Raw genomic sequence first — 15,546 nt, 5'->3', positions numbered from 1 at the left:
TTAAAGTGACAGAAGATCTGAGAATTTTTTTTTCTGATGAACACAATTTCCTCCAAAAACACCAGTTCGCTGAACCTAAATCACTTTCTTCAAACATCTTAGGTTGGCCCTTTTGCTGACCCCAAAGCCAGATTCAGTGTTCCTAGCAGCTCTTGTCAGGAGACCTGGAGCAGAGCAGGTATCCCCATGAGGTGCAGGGCTGGTCCAGGAGCCAGGCTCCCAGCCCTGCAGCAAGTAAGTGCTGCTGGCCTGTCCATCCCTGGCGAGGGATGCCGGAGGTGCCGAGTACCTCTTGGCAGCACCTCCCAGCTCTGCCCCAGAGCCACAGACGATTTCCAGAGCCCCTGTCCACAGTGAACCCAACACAGACAGTCATTTCAATGGCAGGCTGCTGGGTTGAAGGAGCCTCAGGTTCACATGAAATTTGAGTTGGAGAAAGGTTTCCACCCAAAGTAAGGAAAACAGCCACAAATCCATAAAGCTGAACACCTGGTTCCAGAGCAGTTCTTGTATCTTTCCAAGGTACGGAAATCGCACTCTCTGCTCTAGCTGTGAGCTTTGACTTTAAGAGACTAAGGGGAATCATATCCATGTGCAAATACTTATGGCCCCAATCCTGCAATTTATAATGCTCAGGCAGACCGCTGTGCTCAAGTGGAGCACCATTAACTTTAATGTGGATTCCAGCCATGCATTTTAAATTGCCATATCAGAGGCTGAAATTATATGCACTCGGGGGCAGGTGTTGTCTACTGCATCTTCTACAATATTGAGCAGATTGTGAGCATTTAACAAAGGATAATAAAAACATTCAAATATCATAATAACAACAAAAGCAATAATGATGATGAAAAAAGAATAGATTATAATGCTGTCTACAACATTGTTTCAATTTTCTTCAAGAACAAAAAACATATCCGCTTGGACTGGAGTAAACTAACATTTGTGAGCCATGATGCAGCAACTTGAGCCCAGTTTGAGAAAATTCTGCCAGGAATATTGGATTATTTTGCCAATTATGAAACGATTTTGTACAGAGTTGTTTAAATAAAAAAACATTTTTATCCCTCATGTAGCTCTCAAATTGTAATTCATAGATAAGCAATGGCCCACACAGGTCCTTTTTCGGAGGTGGAGGGAGTCTTCTCAAATTCATCAAATTCACAGCTCTCTCCTCAGCACCTAAGCCACCAGGGGCTCTGAATCAGCTTTTCCCAAACCCCATGGGCGTGTGGGCTGCCCTGGGTCAAATCCCTCCTCTAAACAATTGAGAAGCAAAAATTTGGAGCCATCCCCCTCTGTCGTTAACCATCCTTGCTATTAAAATCAGAGAGTAATTTGAATTCAATTGATTTCAGCATAACCATATCTTTCTATTAGGTCTTTCTCTGGGAAACTTAAGGTACCTATAATATTCTATATTTTCTCCCCTGGAGGCATCTGTACATTAAAACCAAGTCATTTTTCACTATTAATTTTGGTAAGATAAATAGCTCAAGCTCTTGAAGTTTCTTGCTGTATGACATTTCCTCTAAGCATTTTCTGGACCCATTTCCGTATCCAGTTTGCCAATGCTCTTCTCAAATGGATGCAACCAGACCTCCACGCAGCCCCAGCAATGCCACGCTCCTGGTTAGGTTTATCTTCTTGCTCCTATCTGCTACTCCCACGCCTGCATGTAAGAAACAGCTCAGGGTAAGAGACCTCTTTTTGTGACTGTCCTGGCCACAGTTCTATTCAGCATTCTAATTATTTTGCCTTCCACAAATTTTAGATCACTGTAATGCTACGCTTACCTCCAGTTCACTGAGGAAAACACTGAATACATTAGGTATAATCCTGATTCCTGAACAATTGCCCTAGAAACTTTTCCATGAAGGGAAGATCCAGAAACTTGCGGAGATCTGCTTCTTTCTTAAATAGCCGTGTCTTTAAGAGAAGAACTGCTGTTTTTCAAAGCTGATCTTAAACTAATAGTGATTTTTTCTGATGATAAAAATCTTAGACAAGATCCATAAATTTCTGACCTCCAGTCTGGATGAATGTAATGTACTCATCTTTGGGCTTCAGGAGAATATTGCTTAGAAATATAAACTAAGACAAAACGGAAAAATCCCCTTTGGCCTGATCTAGAGTTTAAATCCAAAGAAATTTTTTCTTATCCATCAGTACATTTTAGATTATTGTCGTGGTTTAACCCCAGCCAGCACCTAAGCACCACGCAGCTGCTCCCTCACTTCCCCCCCCCGCTCCCAGTGAGATGGGGAGGAGAATCGGGAAAGAAGGTAAAACTCGTGGGTTGAGATAAGAACAGTTTAATAACTAAAGTGAAATATAATACTAACAACAATAACGATGAAATATAATAATAATAATAATAGTAATGAAAAGGAATATAACAAAAAAAGAAGAGGGGAAAAAAAAAAGGAAAAAAAAACCAAAAAAACCCAGTGATGCACAATGAAATTGCTCACCACCTGCTGACCAATGCCAGAGCAGCGATCCACCCCTCCCAGCCAACTCCCCCCTGTTTATATACTGGGCATGTGTCCTGGTTTTGGCTAGTCGCTGGTCACAATGTTGATGTATTTGCTCTCAAAGTTGGTGCACTTGTTCTTAAAGGTGCGTTATGTAATACCTTACTTGCAGTATATGCTCCCTGTTGTGCTGTTTATCACCCGTGGGAACTGGGCCAGAGTTATCATGTTGTTGTACTTTGTAACACTGGCTTATGATACGATAGAATTGCTGGTCATGAAGCTAATCTGGTATTTGTACTCAGCATTGCCGTCACCTCCGTACTTCGGGAGCCGTCTATCAGAAACTATTAATAATTGCACCTTGTACCTTTTCTCATCGGAGAGCCAATCCATGGGGGAGACACCTTTCTTCAGCTTCCCCTTCTCCTCCAGGCAAATTACAGTACCTCTTGAGAATTTTGAATATCCTTGGGATGTTCAAACCAGCATGTTCCTATTGCTATGTCTCCTGAATGTGTTCCAGGTCTTGTTTAAGGTTAAACAACTATTTAAGAATACCTTTCGGAAATCTGCCCCGAGGCTGGATAGTCATGGCTGGCATGGCATGTGGGAGAATATGGGCAGGTATCTAGAGAACTTCTCACCTCCAATGGTTTGGAACTTCACTCCCGAACAACTACAGGACCCTGATAAAGTGATAGACTATCTGAAAGGAAAATGCTGTGGCTATTCCAAAGAGGCACAACTTATTGCACTGTGCTGGGCCCTGGTTAGTATCTACCAAACACTGCTCGATACTGTGCAGCACCCTCAGGGGGAAGGGAGGGAAAACAGACCGACAGATACTGCGGCTACTCCAACCCCTGCAACAGACACAGCGGCTACTGCAACCCCGGCAACAGGCAAGGCGGCTACTCCAACCCCCACAACAGACACTGTGGCTACTCCCACCTCCACAACAGGCACTGTGGCTACTCCAACCCCCGTGACAGGCGCTGCGGCTGAACCAGAGAACCAACCTGTGCCAGTATCAGTCGCCCCTATACAGAAGAAGAAATATACAAAAAAATCAGTTCGCTTAGTGAAGGATGAAGGTGAACCAGGGTCATCATGAGAACAGGAGGAAGAGGCAGAACCGGAGATAATCACCCGGTCCCTATCCCTGAGTGAGCTGTGGGATATGCGAAAAGATTTCAGCTGTCGTCCAGGTGAGCACATTATCACCTGGCTGCTCCGATGCTGGGACAATGGGGCTAGTAGCCTGGAATTAGAGGGTAGGGAAGCCAAGCAGCTGGGATCCCTTTCTAGGGAAGGTGGCATTGATAAGGCGATTGGAAAAGGGACACAAGCCCTCAGCCTCTGGAGGCGACTCCTGTCAAGCGTGAAGGAAAGGTATCCCTTCAAGGAAGATGTTATATGTCAACCAGGCAAGTGGACCACCATGGAGAGAGGTATTCAGTACCTGAGGGAATTAGCTGTGCTAGAGATGATTTATTATATATTTTATTATTGCTTTCACTTGGAGGGGCATCCAGGACACCTGGAGTCGACTGCCCCAGGGGTGGAAACACAGCCCCACCATTTGCCATGGACTAATCCAGACTGCACTGGAAAAGGGTGAAGCTCCGGAACACCTGCAATACATTGATGACATCATTGTATGGGGCAACACAGCAGAAGAAGTTTTTGAGAAAGGGGAGAAAATAATCCAAATCCTTCTGAAAGCCGGTTTTGCCATAAAACAGAGTAAGGTGAAGGGACCCGCACAGGAGATTCAGTTTTTAGGAATAAAATGGCAAGATGGATGTCGTCACATCCCAATGGATGTGATCAACAAAATAGCAGCTATGTCTCCACCAACTAGTAAACAGGAAACGCAAGCTTTCTTAGGTGTTGTAGGTTTTTGGAGAATGCATATTCCAAATTACAGTCTGATTGTAAGCCCTCTCTATCAAGTGACCCGGAAGAGGAACGATTTTAAATGGGGCCCTGAGCAACAACAAGCCTTTGAACAGATTAAACGGGAGATAGTTCATGCAGTAGCCCTTGGGCCAGTCCGGGCAGGACCAGATGTTAAAAATGTGCTCTACACCGCAGCCGGGGAGAATGGCCCTACCTGGAGTCTCTGGCAGAAAGCACCAGGGGAGACCCGAGGTCGACCCCTAGGGTTTTGGAGTCGGGGATATCGAGGATCTGAGGCCTGCTATATTCCAACTGAAAAGGAGATATTGGCAGCATATGAAGGAGTTGGAGCTGCTTCAGAAGTGGTTGGTACTGAAACACAGCTCCTATTAGCACCCCGACTGCCGGTGCTGGGCTGGATGTTCAAAGGGAAGGTCCCTTCTACACATCATGCAACTGATGCTACATGGAGTAAGTAAAAGTGGGTCACACTGATCACACAACGAACTCGAATAGGAAACCCCAGTCGCCCAGGAATTCTGGAAGTGATCACAGACTGGCCAGAAGGCAAAGATGTTGGAATATCGCCAGAGGAGGAGGTGACGGGTGCTGAAGAGGCCCCACTGTATAATAAACTGCCAGAAAATGAGAGGCAATATGCCCTGTTCACTGATGGGTCCTGTCGCATTGTAGGAAAGCATCGGAGGTGGAAGGCTGCTGTATGGAGTCCTATACGACAAGTTGCAGACACTGCAGAAGGAGAAGGTGAATCGAGTCAGTTTGCAGAGGTGAAAGCCATCCAGCTGGCTTTAGACATTGCTGATTGAGGAAAATGGCCAGTGCTCTATCTCTATACTGACTCAAAGATGGTGGCAAATGCCCTGTGGGGTGGTTGCAGCAATGGAAGCAGAGTAACTGGCAACACAAAGGTAAACCCATCTGGGCTGCCCCATTGTGGCAAGATATTGCTGCCTGGCTAGAGAACCTGGTTGTGAAAGTACGTCATGTAGATGCCCACGTACCCAAGAGCCGGGCCACTGAAGAACAACAAAACAATCAACAGGTAGACAAGGCTGCTAGGATTGAAGTAGCTCAGGTGGATCTGGATTGGCAGCATAAGGGTGAATTATTTATGGCTCGGTGGGCCCATGACACCTCAGGTCATCAGGGAAGAGATGCAACATATAGATGGGCTCGTGATCGAGGGGTGGACCTGACCATGGACACTATCGCACAGGTTATCCATGAATGTGAAACATGGGCTGCAATTAAGCAAGCCAAGCGGTTAAAGCCTCTTTGGTATGGAGGACGATGGCTGAAATACAAATATGGGGAGGCCTGGCAGATTGACTATATCACACTCCCACAAACCCGCCAAGGCAAGTGCCATGTGCTTACAATGGTGGAAGCAACCACCAGATGGCTGGAAACATATCCCGTGCCCCATGCCACTGCCCAGAACACTATCCTGGGCCTTGAGAAGCAAATCTTATGGTGACACGGTACCCCAGAAAGAATTGAGTCAGACAATGGGACTCATTTCCGGAACAACCTCATAGACGCCTGGGCCAAAGAGCATGGCATTGAGTGGGTGTATCACATCCCCTATCATGCACCAGCCTCTGGGAAAATCAAGTGATACAATGGACTGTTAAAGACTACATTGAGAGCAATGGGTGGTGGGACCTTCAAACATTGGGATACACATCTAGCAAAGGCCACCTGGTTAGTCAACACTAGAGGATCTGCCAATCGAGCTGGCCCTGCCCAATCAGAACTTTTACCTACTGTAGAAGGGGATAAAGTCCCTGTAGTGCACATAAAAAATATGCTAGGGAAGACAGTCTGGGTTATTCCTGCCTCAGGCAAAGGCAAACCCATTCGTGGGATTGCTTTTGCTCAAGGACCTGGGTGCACTTGGTGGGTGATGCAGAAGGATGGGGAAGTCCGATGTGTGCCTCAAGGGGATTTGATTTTAGGTGAGAACAGCCAATAGATTAAATTGTATTATGTTAATTGCTATATAACCCTGCCACTGTATGTCATCACTACTATAGTTGTTATGCTACATCAACAGTACTACAGTAAGAATCACTTAGATTAATGAAGAATGAACTTTGACAAAACTGAGTGAAGTGCAGTAGTGATGGAACCAGGACTGACTTCAGCATGCAACAATCCAACACTACACACCATCCTCCTGCTGCGCCCAATGTCACCCGCCCGCTGCACTGCACCAAAGCCTGATCCCGCTCTGCCGACTGAGCGGACTTTGCATCATCCCTCCTGCCCAGACAGACTGTTATGACAGATGGAGTCCAAAGTCATGGACTGAACGAACTCAACGAACATTTTAAATGGACATTTTAAAGGCTTATAGATTAAGGGAATGATATCTGTATGCATATGTATCAAAAGACAGGAAAAGTGGTGGTGATTAATTGGAAATGCATTGGAAAGTGTGGGACCTGGACATGATGTAAATGGTATAGAATAAGGGGTGGATACTGTCCTGGTTTCGGCTAGGATAGAGTTAATTTTCTTCCTAGTAGCTGGCATAGTGCTGTGTTTTGGATTTAGTAGGAAAAGAATGTTGATAACTGTATTGGGTTTGCGTGGCAAGGTTTTGGTAGCGGGGGGGGCTATAGGGGTGGCTTCTGTGAGAAGCTGCTAGAAGCTTCCCCTATGTCTGATAAAGTTAATGCTAGCGGGTTCCAGGAAGGACCCGCCGCTGGCCAAGGCCGAGCCAATCAGTAACAGTGGTAGCGCCTCTGTGATAACATATTTAAGAAAAGCAAAAAAAGTTACAGGGGAGTTGCAGTTGCAGCCAGAGAGAGCGGAGTGAGAAGATGTGAGAGAAACAACTCCGCAGACACCAAGGTCAGTGAAGAAGGAGGGGGAGGAGGTGCTCCAGGCGCCGGAGCAGAGAGAGAGATTCCCCTGCAGCCCGTGGTGAAGACCATGGTGAGGCAGGCTGTCCCCCTGCAGCCCATGGAGGTCCATGGTGGAGCAGATATCCACCTGCAGCCCGTAGAGGACCCCACGCCGGAGCAGGTGGATGCCTGAAGGACGCTGTGACCCCGTGGGAAGCCCGCGCTGGAGCAGGCTCCTGGCAGGACCTACGGACCCGTGGCCCCATGGAGAGAGGAGCCCACACTGGAGCAGGTTGGCTGGCAGGACTTGTGACTCCGCGGGGGACCCATGCTGGAGCAGTTTGTTCCTGAAGGACTGCACCCTGTGGATGGGACCCACGCTGGAGCAGTTCGTGAAGAACTGTAGCCCATGGGAAGGACTCACATTGGAGAAGTTCGTGAAGGACTGTCTCCCATGGGAGGGACCCCATGCTGGAGCAGGGGAAGAGTGTGAGGAGTCCTCCCCCTGAGGAGGAAGGAGCGGCAGAAACAACGTGTGATGAACTGACCCAAACCCCCATTCCCCGTCCCCCTGCGCCGCTCGGGTGGGAGGAGGTAGAGAAAATAAGGAGTAAAGTTAAGCCTGGGAAGAAGGGAGGGGTGGGGGGAAGGTGTTTTAAGATTTGGTTTTATTTCTCATTATCCTGCTCTAATTTGACTAGCAATAAATTAAACTAATTTTTCCCCAAGTCGAGTCTGTTTTGCCCGTGACGGTAATTGGTGAGTGATCTCCCTGTCCTTATCTCGACCCATGAGCCTTTCGTTTTATTTTCTCCCCCTGTCCAGCTGAGGAGGGGGAGTGATAGAGCGGCTTTGGTGGGCACCTGGCATCTGGCCAGGGTCAACCCACTACAATAACACACTGATGTTTTCAGTTGTTGCTAAGTAGTGTTTATACTAAGTCAAGGGTTTTTCAGCTTCTCATGCCCAGCCAGCAAGAAGGCTGGAGGGGCACAAGAAGCTGGGAGGGGACACAGCCAGGACAGCTGACCCAAAGTGGCCAAAGGGATATTCCATACCATATGACATCATGCCCAGTATATAAACTGGGGGGAGTTGGCTGGGAGGGACGGATTGCTGCTCGGGAACTAACTGGGCATCGGTCGGCAAGTGGTGAGCAATTGCACTGTGCACCACTTGCTTTGTATAGTCTAATTCTTTTAGTATTATTATTGTCATATTATTATTATTATCATTATCATTATTTTTCCTTCCTTTCTGTCCTATTAAACTGTCTTTCTCTCAACCCACGAGGGGTTTTTTTTCCGATTCTCTCCCCCATTCCACTGTGTGGGGGGAGTGAGCGAGCGGCTGCATGGTGCTTAGTTGCTGGCTGGGGTTAAACCACGACAGCATGACGTTCCATGGTATGGAATACCCCTTTGGCTAGTTCAGGTCAGCTGTCCTGGCTATGCCACCTCCCACCTTCTTGCACACCTGCTTGCTGGCAGAGCATGGGAAACTGAAAAGTCCTTGGCTTAAGATAAGCGCTACTTAGCAACAACTAAAACATCAGAGTGTTATCAACATCATTCTCACACTAAATCCAAAACACAGCACTGTACCAGCTCCTAAGAAGAGAGTTAACTCTGTCCCAGCCGAATCCAGGACAATATCCACCCCTCATTCTATACCATTTACATCATGCCCAGATCCCACACTTTCTGATACATTTCCAATTAATCACCACCACTTTTCCTGTCTTTTAATATATATACACACAGATATCATTCCCGTGGTCTATGGGCCATTTCTATCAAATGTCTGTTGAGTTCATTCAGTCCATGACTTTGGGCTCCATCTGTCATAACAGTCTGTCTGGGCAGGAGGGATGGTGCAAAGTCCGCTCAGTCGGAAGAACAGGATCGGGCTTCGGTGTGGTGTGGCAGGCAGGTGACATTGGGCGCAGCAGGAAGATGGTGTGTGGTGTCGGATTGTTGCACGCTGCAGTCAGTCCTGGTTCCATCACTACTGCACTTCACTCGGTTTTATCAAAGTTCATTCTTCATTAATCTAAGTAATTCTTATATAAGTTAATTAATACCATTAATATAGCATATAACAATTATAACAATGATGATATACAGTGACAGGATTATATAACATACAACATCATGCAATTTAATCTATTGGCTATTCTCACCTAAAATCAAATCCCCTTGAGGCACACATCGGACTTCCCCATCCTTCCGCATCACCCACCAAGTGCACCCAGGTCCTTGAGCAAAAGCAATCCCACGAATGGGTTTGCATTTGCCTGAGGCAGGAATAACCCAGACTGTCTTCCCTAGCATATTTTTTATATTAAAAGGAAGGATCTTATCTTACCTAAATGATATAATATGGCAATGCTCAGTACAAACTGCTGAGCTTTGAAAGTGGAATCTCTTGATAAGGTGTCCTGGTATCGGCTGGGATAGAGTTAGTTTTCTTCCTAGTAGCTGGTATAGTGCTGTGTTTTGGATTTAGTAGGAGAATAATGTTGATAACACACTGATGTTTTTAGTTGTTGCTAAGTAGTGTTTATACTAAGTCAAGGATTTTTCCGCTTCTCATGCCCAGCCAGCAAGAAGGCTGGAGGGGCACAAGAAGTTGGGAGGGGACACCGCCAGGACAGCTGACCCAAGCTGGCCAAAGGGCTATTCCATACCATATGACATCATGCCCAGTATATAAACTGGGGGGAGTTGGCCAGGAGGGGTGGATCACTGCTTGGGAACTAACTGGGCATCGGTTGGCGAGTGGTGAGCAATTGCATTGTGCATTATTTGTTTTGTATATTCTAATTCTTTTAATATTATTATTGTCATTTTATTATTATTATCATCATTATTATTATTTTCTTCCTTTCTGTCCTATTAAACTGTCTTTATCTCAACCCAAGAGTTTTCGGGTGGTTTTTTCCTGATTCTCTCCCCCATCCCACTGGGTGGGGGGAGTGAGCGAGCGGCTGCATGGTGCTTAGTTGCCAGCTGGGATTAAACCACGACAATAGGAAATGCTGTCAAGATTTCGTATTCTTGGCAATGACTCAGGAAGCCACTTCCCCGAGGATGTCAGAAGTGCCAGTGCTGCTCGCTCTGGGGCAGCTCCCTCCAGCCACTCAGATTTTTGCTTCAGAGAGGGCACATGATCTCCAGGCTTGTTTTTATTCTTGCTGAGAGCTTTAATCTCAGGTTGCCCACCAGTTTATGTTTTTGTGGTATTCTGTGAAGCTGTTATTTGCTGGCTGGTTAGTATTAATGTGTTTAGTACACATCAGTTGTTATGTGAGAATGAACACATTTTTTCTAAACTATCTGTAAATAAGGATAGATAAATAAGGGAGTTTCCTGAACCAGGGAAACCTCAGGGGGGCGGAGAGACCCGCCAGGAGAGGCCCAGCCGGCAACAAAGCACCACGCAGCCGCTCGCTCACTCCTCCCCCCTGGCGGGATGGGGAGGAGAAAATACAACGAAAGGCTCCCGAGTCGAGACAAGGACAGGGAGAGATCACTCACCAATTATGGTCACAGGCAAAACAGACTCGACTTGGGGAAAAAAAGAGAAATCAATATTTAATTTGTTACCAATCCAATCAGAGTAGGATAATGAGAAATAGAACCATATCTCAAAAACACACCTTCCCCCCACCCCTCCCTTCTTCCCGGGCTCAGCTTTGCTCCCGATTCCTCTACCTCCTCCCCCGCCAGCGGCACAGGGGGCGGGAATGGGGGTTGCGGTCAGTTCGTCCCACATAGTCTCTGCCGCTCCTTCCTCCTCAGGGGGAGGACTCCTCACACTCTTCCCCTGCTCCAGCGTGGGGTCCCTCTCACGGGGGTCAGCCCTCCATGAACTTCTCCAAGGCAAGACCTTTCCACGGGCTGCAGTCCTCCACGAACTGCTCCAGTGTGGGCTCTCCCAGAGAGTCACAGCCTTCTCCGGGCCCAGCCACCTGCTCCGGCATGGGGTCCTCCACGGGCTGCAGGGGAATCTCTGCTCCACCGTTAACCCTCCATGGGCTGCAGGGGGACAGCCTGCCATCTCACCACGGGCTGCAGGGGAATCTCTGCTCCGGCGCCCCTCCTCCCTCTCCTTCTTCTGTGACCTCGGTGTGTGCATGGTTGTTTCTCTCACATCCCACTCCTCTCCTCGCTGTAGCTCCTCCTCCTCCACCACCACCACCACGACATGTTTTGAGTGTCTAGAGCTTAATGATGGTGACGATAGGGTTGAGTGTTTATGGGTAAGAAAGGCCAACAAGGCAGATATCATGGTGGGAGTCTGTTATAGACCACCCAACCAGGATGAAGAGGCAGATGAAATATTCTTTAAGCAGCTGGGAGAAGTCTCACAAGCCCTTGTTCTCGTGGGGGACTTCAACTTACCAGATGTCTGCTGGAAATACAATACAGCAGAGAGGAAACAGTCCAGGAGGTTCCTGGAGTGTGTGGAAGATGATAACTTCCTGACACAGCTGGTGAGTGAGCCAACTAGGGAAGGCACCCTGCTGGACCTGTTGTTTGCGAAAAGAGGAGGACTTGTGGGTGATGTGATGGTTGGAGGCCGTCTTGGGCATAGTGATCACAAAATGATAGAGTTTTTGATTCTCGTAGAAGTAAGGAGGGAGGTTAGCAGAACTGCTACCTTGGACAGACTTTGGCCTGTTTAGGGGCCTGGCTGACAGAGTCCCTTGGGAGGCAGTCCTGAAGGGCAAAGGAGTCCAGGAAGGCTGGACATTCTTCAAGAAGGAAATCTTAAAGGCTAGGAGCAGGCCGTCCCTATGTGACGAAAGACGAGCTGGAGGGGAAGAAGACCGGCCTGGCTGACCAGAGAGCTTTGGCTGGAACTCAGGAAAAAAAGGAGAGTTTATGAACTTTGGAAGAAGGGGCAGGCAACTCAGGAGGACTACAAGGATGTCATGAGGTTATGCAGGGAGAAAATTAGAAGGACCAAAGCCCAACTAGAACTTAATCTGGCTACTGCCATAAAAGACAATAAAAAATGTTTCTATAAAAATATTAACAACAAAAGGAGGGCTAAGGAGAATCTCCATCCTTTATTGGATGCAGGGGGAAACAGAGTGACAAAGGATGAGGAAAAGGCTGAGGTACTTAATGCCTTCTTTGCCTCAGTCTTTAATAGTAAGACCAGTTGTTCTCCAGGTACCCAGCCCCCTGAGCTGGAAGACAGGGACGGGGAGCAGAATGAAGCCCCCATAATTCAAGGGGAAATGGTTAGTGACCTGCTACACCTCTTAGACACACACAAGTCTATGGGGCTGGATGGGATCCACCCAAGGGCAGTGAGGGAGCAGGCGGGGGTGCTCACCAAGCCACTTTCAATCATTTACCAGCAGTCCTGGCTAACCAGGGAGGTCCCAGTTGACTGGAAGTTAGCAAATGTGACGCCCATCTACAAGAAGGGCCGGAAGGAGGATCCAGGGAACTACAGGCCTGTCAGCCTGACCTCGGTGCCAGGGAAGGTTATGGAGCAGATCATCTTGAGTGCCATCACGTGGCATGTACAGAATGATCACCAGGTGATCAGGCCCAGTCAGCATGGGTTTATGAAAGGCAGGTCCTGCTTGACTAACCTGATCTCCTTCTATGACAAGGTGACCTGCTTAGTGGCTGAGGGAAAGGCTGTGGATGTTGTTTACCTGGACTTTACTAAAGCCTTTGACACCGTTTCCCACAGCATTCTCCTGGAGAAACTGGCTGCTCATGCCTTGGATGGGCATACTCTTCGCTGGGTAAAAGACTGGCTGGATGGCCAGGCCCAAAGAGTTGTGGTGAATGGAGTTAAATCCAGTTGGCGGCCGGTCACTGTGGGAATCCGTAGGGAGTGTTGCGAGCAGCCTTGAACAATTAGACATAGCCTTGAAAGACATAGAATAAGGGAGTAAATAAGTGATAAAGCAGGTGTGCAGAAAAGAAGCTGAAGACTGAAATAACTTAGAAAACAGATAAGAGACCGAAGCCAGAAGACGTGTGTCTTGCTCGACAGCACCAATCAGAAGCTTAGCCGTGGCGCATGAACAGAAGGTATTAACTAATCATGGAACAAGCCTGAGTGCGTGGACAGCTAATGAATCTATATAAGCACAAATTTGTAAACAATAAAGGTCTTTCTTTGGTTTTACCCGCACCAGAGTCCATGAACCATCCCTACAAATGGCGCCCAACGTGGGGCACGAAACTACAGCATGGAACGTACATCGGTAGGGACTCCAGTTGGACGAATTCATCAGCGGAGGAGCTGAACGACCTGGGTCTCAATCACCAAATAAAGGTGAGCAACTGGAGCATTTTATTTTTTTTTTAAAATGGGGGTGCATATGTCTGTAGAAGAAGTGTCCATTTTGCAGCTGTTATTGCAATTGTTAGCTAAGTGGGGAATCAAATATGAGGAACAGACTATGAAAATGTTGTTAATGTGGCTTAAAACGCACGGAGCTCCCACTCAGTTGCATGAAGTATTTGATGTAGATAATTGGGAGAAAGCCGGTACGCTAATCTGGGAAGCAGCCTCACAAGGTGACCTTACGGCAGCTCAAATTATGACCACTTGGCGAGTAGTGACAGATAATTTACGGCAGATTAAGGCAGATAAAAAAGCTGCCGCTGCCGCCGCGAGTGCTATAGCTCCCCAGACCCCCCCGAAGAAACAACAGCGAGCGTAGGGGGAGAAAAAACTGCTTCCACTGTCAGACCTAAATCCCAAGATTTACAGACTGCCTCAGTACCTCCGGAGGGTGAGCAGTGTAAGCTTGTGGATGCATCTGGACAATTGCCCGGTTTTACTCCAGCGTCTGTAGCAATCCCTCCCGCCCTGCCAAAAAAAACGACATCGGACGGCATGGACTTTGATCCTAAAGATCGGTGGGCAAAGCTAAGGGAGGAGGCGATTAAGACAGGCGGCCTTGAGGCAGTGAGTTGGTCCTTTCCTGTCCTGGTGCGGGATCAAGGACCAAATGAGTGGCAACCGTTCCATTGGGACTTAATCAAGGAGTTGCGAAAAACCATTATGAGCTATGGACTTTCTGCCCCCTTTTCGCAGAGTCTGTTAGAAAATGTTTTTACAGGACAATTGCTTACTCCTTATGATATATGCCAATTAGCCGCCATGATTTTAACGCCAACTCAGAAACTGTTATTTGCACAACGGTGGCAGGATCTGTGTGCCCAGGAAGCACTTGCGAATTTAGAAAAGCAGCCGAATGATCCATTACATGGAGCAGGCTTACCCCAGCTGCTAGGGCGGCCGCCGTTAGACGATCTGCGATTACAGGCACGACTTGACCCCGCGATTTTGCGTTTGACTGCCCGATTAGCTTATCAAGCCATGGTTAAAGTACCAGAGACAGGGAAAGCAGAAAAATCATTTACCCGTATTAGACAACAAACGAACGAGCCTTACATGCAATTTATTGATCGCTTGAGAGACGCTCTCGATAAGCAGATTGATAACGCTGAGGCAAAGGAAGCCCTATTACTTAAGCTAGCGGTTGAAAACGCTAATGTAGACTGTAAACGAGTATTACAAACCCTACCACAAGGGGCCGGTATCATACAGATGATCGAGGTCTGCAATAGAGTTGGCTCTATCTCGCACCAAACTGAAGCCCTTGCTGGGCCTTTGCGGCAGCAGTGAATGTCCGACAACTAGCCCATGGAACATCCCAGTGTTTGTCATTAAAAAGAAAAATGGGAAGTGGCGTCTGCTACATGATCTGCGACGAATCAATGCAGTAATCGAAGACATGGGTTCACTGCAACCGGGTATGCCATCTCCCGCAATGATCCCCACAAATTGGAATATTATTATCATCGATTTAAAGGATTGGTTTTTTTACCATACCCTTAGCAGTGGAAGATGCATCTAGACTTGCCTTTTCAGTACCCACGGAGAACTGTGAGGAACCTATGCAAAGATATCATTGGACAGTACTGCCACAGGGAATGAAAAATTCACCCACCATTTGCCAGCAATGTGTTGCCACTGCACTGACGCCAATTTGACAGCAGTACCCACAGTTAGTGTGCTCAAAACCATGTTGTTAAAAGAAAAAGGGGGAACCGTTGGAGACTCCCCGCAGACACGCTTAGCAAAAGCAATATATGTGTTGAATCATCTGTCCTTTACCCCTCATACTGAGACACCAGTGATGCTCTACCATTTTCACTCTTTAGGGGAGGTATCACAGCAAACATTACGAGATAAAAATGTACCTGTCATGGTGAAATCCCTACTAAATGGTAAATGGGAAG

The sequence above is a fragment of the Gymnogyps californianus genome, unplaced genomic scaffold (genome assembly GCF_018139145.2).
Source record: "Gymnogyps californianus isolate 813 unplaced genomic scaffold, ASM1813914v2 HiC_scaffold_127, whole genome shotgun sequence".
Classification (NCBI taxonomy): Eukaryota; Metazoa; Chordata; class Aves; order Accipitriformes; family Cathartidae; genus Gymnogyps; species Gymnogyps californianus.
The sequence above is the reverse complement of the archived record's forward strand: the minus strand, read 5'-3'. Positions refer to the sequence as shown.